We start from the raw sequence: 8725 nt of genomic DNA on the forward strand, positions 1-8725 counted from the left end.
AACCCTGAAGGGCGTAGGCGTGGGCGGAGCCAGTGGTCCTGGCTAGGCTCTGGAGCTGCTTTTGGGGCAACAGTGGGTTGGGGCCTGGTGTGTTGTGTTTCCTGCATAGTCTATAGTTTGAGGGAGAGGAATGAAGCCAGTTGACTAGTCTGAACAAGGGTTTTGAAGGACGAGTCCACGTATATTGCTTGGAGAAGCAGGGAAGAACATTGTAGAATGAGGGATCTATCTATCCATCTTTATATACGAATCCATTTTTATATACATGAACGAATAAAGTTAATTGCTCAGTCGCGTCTGACTCTTTCGGGACCTTATGAATTGTAGCCCACCAGGCTCCTCTGTCCATGAAATTCTCCAGGCAAGAATACTGGACTGGGTAACCATTCCCTTCTCCAGGGGATCTTCCCAACCCAGGGATCAAACCCAGGTCTCCCTCATTACAGGCAGATTCTTTACAGTCTGAGTCACCAGGGAAGCCCCACTGCAGTTTTCAGAAACTATAAGTAGTCTGGATAGCAAAGTTTAAAGGAATAAGTTGAACAAGATTGACTATCAGTTGAAAAAGACCGGGGCTTCCCTGCTGGCTCAGTGGTAAAGAATACACATGCCAATGCAGGAGACATGGGTTTGATCCCTGATGGGAGAAGATTCCACATGCGACAGAGCAACTAAGCCCATGTGCTGCAACTATTGAGCCTGTGCTCTAGAGTCTAGGAGCTGCAACTATTGAGTCTGTTTGCCCCAACTACTGAAGCCCGAGTGCCATAGAGGCTATGCTCTGCAATAAGAGAAGCCCCTGCTCACTGCAACTAGAGAAAGCTCATGCACAGCAATGAGTACAAAAATGGAATGAATAGATTTTTCTAGCATTAACTCATGTTTCTGTAAGATGACTAGATTTATACCTATTGCTCCTTAAATAGGTAGTACCCAAACCTACTTCCTCACCAGAGCTAAGAATGGTCAAATTTTAAACTTTTGTATACCTAATAAGGTAATATGATGTATTATTGATGAAGTTAAGTGTCTTTCATGTGATCATTGAAGACTGTACTTCTTTCATAAATTGTTCAACTTTTATTTTTCTATTGGATTTTTATCTTTTTAACACTTATTTGTGGAAACTTTGACTATTTAATATAAAACTTTTGTTTTATATTTTACTAATTTTTTCCTATTTTGTCTGTTGTCTTTTCTCTTTTCCTGGCCACATCATGCTATTTGCAGAATTTTAGTTTCTGGACCAGAGGTTGAACCCAAGCCACCACAGTGAAAACACCAAGTCTTAACCACTGGATCCCCAGTGAATTCCTGTTACATAGGCATTTTTAACAGTCGTTTTCTTTATGGTTCCTAGATTTGGCTCATGCTTAGAATCCCCAAATTATTTAAAATGTATTTTGTATTTTATTGCATTTCCTCCATTACAATTATGGTTATATTTTTAATACTAATTTTTAACTTTTGAAACACCATTTACTACATAATTAATCACTTCTTTACTGAGTTGAATTGCCACTCCCTTATACTTTGGCTGCCTCGTGCGAAGAGTTGCCTCATTGGAAAAGACCCTAAAGCTGGGAAAGATTGAGGGCAGGAAGAGAAGGGGATGACAGAGGATGAGATGGTTGGATGGCATCACCGACTCGATGGACATGGGTTTGGGTAAACTCCGGGAGTTAGTGATGGACAGGGAGGCCTGGCGTGCTGCGATTCATGGGGTTGCAAAGAGTCGGACACGACTGAGTGACTGAACTGAACTGAACTATAACTAAATAGGTACAAGTTTAATTTATTTGTATATTCTATTTTCTTCCAAAGATCTATTTGTCCCGGTATTTGTATTTCTTTAATTTCAATGATTTTATAGAATATCTTGATATCTGGTAGGGCCAGTCCCTCCCAAATAATTCTTCTTTTTCTCAGTTTTCTTTATTGCTCCTAGGCATTTATTTTTCTAGATGAACTTTATTCTCAAACTTTCAAGTTTCCCACAAAGAAATATTAAGATGTATTTGTCAGCTAAATATTTATTTATTTATTCATGGCTGTGCCATGCAGCTTGCAGGACCTTAGTTTCCTGACCAGGGGTCAAACCCAGACCCTTGAACTCCCTGGACTTCTCTGGTGGTCCAGTGGCTAAGACTCCCAGTGCAGGGAGCCCGAGTTTGATTTCTGGTCAGGGAACTAGATCCCACATGCCACAACTAAGTTTGCATCACACAACTAAAAAATATCTCACATGCTGAAACTAAGACCTGACATAGCCAAATAAATAAATAAATCTTAAGGAAAAAAAGAAAACCCAGGCCCCTGGCAATGAAAGCATGGAGTCCCTGGAGTGCCATGGAATTCCCATTTGTCGGTTAATTTTAAAAGAAATGCACTATAGTAAATGTGGAATGTCAAGAGACAGGATAATATATAACAAACAGAAAGGAGAAAGCACATGACATTTTTTTGTGATTTGGTTTGGACACCTGGAAAACCTACAAGAGCTAATTAAAGCATCTAGACATAGGAGACAGATACAAACACACACAGTACAATAATATCTTGCTTTTTCAATGGTAAGACCAGGCCAATGTGGCTTTTTCCCGTTGAGGCCCATGGGCTTGTGAGCCTCTCAACTTTGTCTGTAGGGACCAGGCTAAAATTCGGACACTAAGTATTGTAAACCTTAATGGATACGAGCTGAAAAAAAATTAAAACTCTTGTGAAAGCTGCAAGTAATTTCTACTGGCAAGAATGAATGCTTTAGGAGGAAAGGAGGGAAGAATGAGCAAGATAGAGGTAGGGGATTAAGAGACACAAACTATTATGTATAAGATAAGCTACAAGAATATATTATACAACATGGGGAATATAAGTAAATACTTGTAAATACAAATGGAATATAACCTTTAAAATTTGTGAATCACTATACTGTACATCTGTAACATGTAATATTGTATATCAACTATACTTCAATTTAAAAAATTTAAAAATGAATACCAAGACTTAAGCAGACTATTCTTTTACTCTAGGAAAGCTTCTGTCAAGTGTCTTCCACTTATATTACACATGGGGAAAGATGGATGTAAAAGTCATGTGCTGGAGAGAGATTTGCATCTCTCTGAACTGAGTTGGTTTTGGTCAGGATGGTTGTTTCCTGCCCTGATGGTAAGCATCTGCGGTTAGAGAGCTGAGCACAGAACATGAACAGGCAAACTATACAGTCCACAGGGCCCTGTCCTTAGAAAAATGCCACACTTGGGTTAATGTTCTGCTATTGCTGTCTTGAAACTTTGAAAAAAAAAAATTATATATTTATTTTTTTGGCTGCACTGGGTCTTCACTGCTGTAAGTGGGCTTTCTCCAGTTGTGGTACATGGGCTTAGTTGCATCATGGCATGTGGAATCTCCTGGACCGGGGAGGGAACCCATGTCCCTCGCATTGGCAGGCAGATTCTTAACTATTGGACCACCAGGGAAGTCCTTAAATTCTTAATAACTTTTGAACAGTGCACATTTTAATTTTGCCCTGGGTCCTATACAATATATAGCTGATCTGGCACCAGAAGTTGGTGAAAGTGTTTTCACAAGATTGTGAGACTAACCACAATGGAAACTAGCTCCACCAGCATGAGAAGAGGGGAGAGAATGGATACACTTTTAAGTTTTTTGCTCTTTAATTATGCTTTACAACTAGTTATTGTAACTATTCAGGAAATTTTAGTGTTGTAAGATTGGACTCTGGTGCAAAATCAAATGTGGGTTCTTCCTAACATGCTTTTGCATACAACAAAAAGAGCTCTTCTCCTTCTAGTCAGACAAGAGAATTTGACTAACTTGGCTAAGTAAGGGAAAGGTTCAGAATAGGAGATGATTTGTTTTGTAAAGGGGAATGATCATGCAAGGGGATTGGTGGAAAGGCATTTGGGCCTCTGTGGATATGAAGCTCTGGTTCTCCAAATGAAAAAGCTCTTTTCTTTAAAAAAAAAAAAAAAAATTCCATTCACCTCTGGGTTTGGGGGTGAGAGTGGTGCCTAAGGCCCCCTGGAAAGGGGTAAGAACTACATTCTTTGATTATTTCCACTTCCCAAGAGGGCTTGAAAACTAAATCCTTGGGCCTTGATGCAGTGACTTGCTGTGATATAAAGCTGTGTGCTTGTGAGTCCAGGATTTGCTGGTTTGTTGTTGTTGTTCAGCTGCTAAGTCATGTCTGATTCTTTGTTACCTCATGGACTGCAGCAAGCCAGGCTCCTCTGTCCTTTACCATCTCCCAGAGTTTGCTCAGATTCAAGTCCCTTGAGTCAGTGATGCTACCTAACCATCTTATCCTCTGCCTCCTCTTTTTCCTTTTGTCTTCAATCTTTCCCATCATCAGGGTTGTTTCCAATGAGTCAGCTCTTCTCATCAGGTGGTCAAAGTATTAGAGCTTCAGCTTCAGCAACAATCCTTCCGATGAATACTCAGGGTTGATTTCCTTTAGGATTGACTGGCTTGATCTCGCAGTCCAAGACTCTAAAGAGTCTTCTCCAGCACCACAATTCAAAATGAAGAATTCTTTGGCACTCAGACTTCTTTATGGCCCAACTCTCCATATCTGTACATGAGTACTGGAAAAACCATAGCTTTGACTCTATGGACCTTTCTCAGCCAAGTAATGTCTCTGCTTTTTAGCACACTGTCTAGGTTTGTCATAGCTTTCCTTCCAAGTAGCAAGTATTTTTTAATTTCATGGCTGCAGCCACCATCTGCAATGATTTTGAAGCCCAAGAAAATAAAATCTGTCACTGCTTCTGCTTTTCCCCCTTCTATTTGCCATGAGGTGATGGGACCAGATGCCATGATTTTAGTTTTTTGAATGTTATGTTTTTAGTGTGCTTTTCACTCTCCTCTCACCTTTATCAAGAGGCTCTTTAGCTCCTCTTCATTTTCTGCCATTAGGGTAGTATGGTCTGCATATCTGAGGTTATTGCTATTTCTCTTGGCTGTTTTGACTCCAGCTTTTGATTCATCCAGCCTGGCATGTCACATGATGTACCCTGCATAGCAGTTAAATAAGCAGGGTGACAATATACAGTCTAGATGTACTCCTTTCCCAATTTTGAACCAGCCCATTGTTCCATGTCCCTTTCTAACTGTTTCTTCTTAACCAGCATACAGGATTCCCAGGAGACAGGTAAGATGCTCTGGTATTCTCATCTCTTTAAGAATTTTCCACAGTTTGTTGTGATCCACACAGTCCAAAGCTTTAGCATAGTCAATGAAGCAGAAGTAGATGTTTTTCTGGAAGTCCTTTGCTTTCTCCGTGATCCAACAAATGTTGACAATTTGATCTCTTGTTCCTCTGCCTCTTCGAAACCCAGCTTGTACATCTGGAAGTTCTCAGTTCACATCCTGCTGAAGCCTAGCTTGAAGGATTTTGAGCATGTCCTTGCTAGAATGTCAAATGAGTGAATTGTATTGTAAACATTCCTTGACATTGCCCTTCTTTGGAAATGGAATGAAAACTGACTTTTTGCTGGTTTAGGAGAGACTAAAGTTGATATGCTAAGAGAAATAGAGAAGAGAGACAGAAAAAGACCTACCTAGACTTGATTGTCTTTTCCTTTGATTCATTTGGTTATCACAGTCTTCCTTCAGTAAATCTCTTCTGTGATTCAGATCGTTCAAGTGGAGATTCTGTGTCTTGCCTCCAAAGGATCCCCATTTTACAGATTAGGGGACTGAAATGCAGACATTTTTAAGTGATTTATCCAAGGCCCAGTGCCCTGAGCTTTTTCCATTACACAACCTTCCTTCCCTCCCCACCAGTTTTGTTTATAGTCGACCCTCTTTATCTGCAGTTTCGGCACAAATATTTGGGGGAAAAAATCCCAGAAAGTTCCCAAAAGCAAAACTTGAATTTGCACTGGCAACTCTTCACATAGCATTTACATCGTGTTAGCTATTATAAGTAATCCAGAAATGATTTAAAGTATACGGGAGGCTGTGTATAGGTTTTATGCAAATGCTATACAAGTTTGTATAAGCTACTTGAGCATCTACAGACTTTTTTGGGGGGTGGGGGGAAGCAGGGAAGTGTCTTCAGAAAGCCAATTCCCTGAAGATACAGAGGGGAATATTTCCCTGAGATAATATAGAAGGAATTCCCTTAATCTTTCAGGATTCCATTGCAAGAAACACAAAACAAAATTTTGGCTAAGTAAACCAAGAATTTATTAATAGCTTATGGCTAGCTCATCATTTAGAAGTAGGAAATACACACCCAGCCGTGTGAAGCCTTGAACCAGAAAGTCCAGATCTTAGTCATAGGAACACGTGTGCCACCTCTTTAGGCAGATGATCAGGTCCAACCCCCTGTGGTACCTGTGTTCTTAATATCAACAGTGAAGTTCGCTGGTAGGAGTCTGCTTGGCTTCTTGCTGAGATGTGCCCATCCCTCTGGTCAGGGGAAGGATCCCACAGTTAGTGGTCCCCAGAATGAGCAAGATCAGAGGAATACTTTAAGGAATGAATGCTGAGCAGAAAAAACAAAAGCTGTATATCCCATAACAGGACCTCTTGATAAGTTCTTTCCATGAAAATTTTTCACATGTAGATAGTGGTGAGAGAGGTAACAATGTTTTACAAAGACCTACAAGCTGCCAAACATTTAGAAATGTCGTATAGCAAAAACAAAAAAAAAATCCTCATCTCAGATCTCCCTTTTCTGGTAAGGATGATAAACTTCTGTGCTCTAAATCTAGATATTTCAATTGTGAGGTCAGATATATGACTTTAATTTATTAAAGTTCATATGAAATTTGGAATGATGATCTAATATTTCTTCCAGACATATTCCCATTCATCGAATGTCCCTGGCTGCCTATCCCCTCTACATGCAGCTTTTGTGCCAAGTGCGTCCTGAGGCAAAAATGAGTTTATCCTAGTTTGAGCTCAAGTCTTGAAACCACACCTCTCCTGCCTTTATTAAAACACAAAAGATGTATTTTCATTGTGGAAAAACTTTAAAATAGAGGTAAAGAGAAAACAATACATATTACTTTTCATTATGTGCAGAGATGTTTGAGGTTTTCTTTTGAGAAAGGCAGATATTTCTTATCTGCACAACTGAATCTTAGCTAATTATAACACATTGTAAAATATCACAGACAATACATTTCTGGAGAATTTTAAATTGACCCAAACAGCATTACCAGGCTTCCTGGGTGAGTCAGTAGTAAAGAATTTGCGAGAGCATGGCAACCCACTCCAGTATTCTCCCCTGAAAAGTCCCATGGACAGAGCAGCCTGGCAAGCTATGGTCCATGGGGTCGCAAAGAATTGGACATGACTGAAGTGACTGAGCATGGCATGACATGTGCTTAGTAGATCTTTGCTTCTTTTATTCATTTATTTTTAAGCAACTACATGTATTGAGTGTCAGACACTGTGCCAGGTCTTTGTATGTAGTATTTTTAAAAGATGACATATAATTTACTAACAACAAAATGCACAGGTTTAAACCATATGATTTGATGAATTTTAACACATGTATACACTCACGAAACCACAAAAGTTGCAACCACCACCTCAATCAAGATACAGTATATTCTCTCCATGTTTGACATATCACGAGATAGTGATGTACAAGAGGTGTAAGTGGTAAGAGTTCCACCATCACCGTCCGTCCATCTGGAATAGAACAAAGGTGTCTGTTTTCCCATTTCACAGTATCCACATAATTCCAATCCCCATTTCTTGGCTCTTAGTGGGAGGATGGGCTCCTAAGTGTAGGATTCTGATAATTCCTTTTAGCTATTTTCCTTTCCCTGTAAAATATATTTATTTTTTGAAAATTTGAGTTTCACATAGACCCATTTTCTCTATTCAGCCTAGATACAATTATTTCTTAAGTTTTTGACTTTTAAAGAAAAGTTTTACTTCTGGTAAATTTAAAAAATATGGAAAAACAGAATTTAATTTTAGGTCCTTAAGTGTATATAGATTAAACATTTGTTAAAATTTAGTGTTGTCTATGAATGTGTATCTTAAGGTTTAAAAAGCATAAAGCAAGTAATATTTTATCATACCAAACACTCCTTTCTGTGATAGATAAAACAACTGAAAAAAGCTTTGCTTATTTTTTTCCAGGTTATCAGTGCTATTAGTGAAAAAAACTCAAGCTGGCCAAACTCCTTAAAAATAAATACCTCTAAATCATTTTTCATTGGAATGCTAATCAGAAAAATACTAAATCAAGATTCAGTTTATGTGGTGTGTAATGCAAAAAAGAAAACAGTAATTATAGTAATTTGTTTTATGAATAAGAGCGGCAAGTAGCCTCTCTCCAAAAAAAGCAGATACATCCTAAGAGCAGTTACATTTTTTTGTGAGAAGCATTTTATATAGCACCACTTCAGGACAGGCTCTGGAGTTGTCACAGATCCTTTTCTTGTGCTTGCCATAAGTAACTTTGCTATAAGGATTTTCTTCTTGCATCATCTGGTTTTTATCAATCTTTTGAGAATTTGGAAAATTTGAATTGACTCCAGACATTGTTCCCAGGTGGCGCTAGTGGTATAAAGAACACACCTGTGATGCAGGAGATGCAAGAGGCGCAAGTTTGATCCCTGGGGCAGGAAGATACCCTGGAGAAGGAAATGGCAACCCATTCCAGTATTCTTGCCTGGAGAATCCCATGGACAGAGGAGCCTGGTAGGCTACAGGTTACAAAGAGCCAGACATGACC

This window comes from Giraffa tippelskirchi, chromosome 6 (assembly GCF_054371585.1).
Source record: "Giraffa tippelskirchi isolate mGirTip1 chromosome 6, T2T-mGirTip1v1.2.pri, whole genome shotgun sequence".
In the NCBI taxonomy this organism is placed as follows: Eukaryota; Metazoa; Chordata; class Mammalia; order Artiodactyla; family Giraffidae; genus Giraffa; species Giraffa tippelskirchi.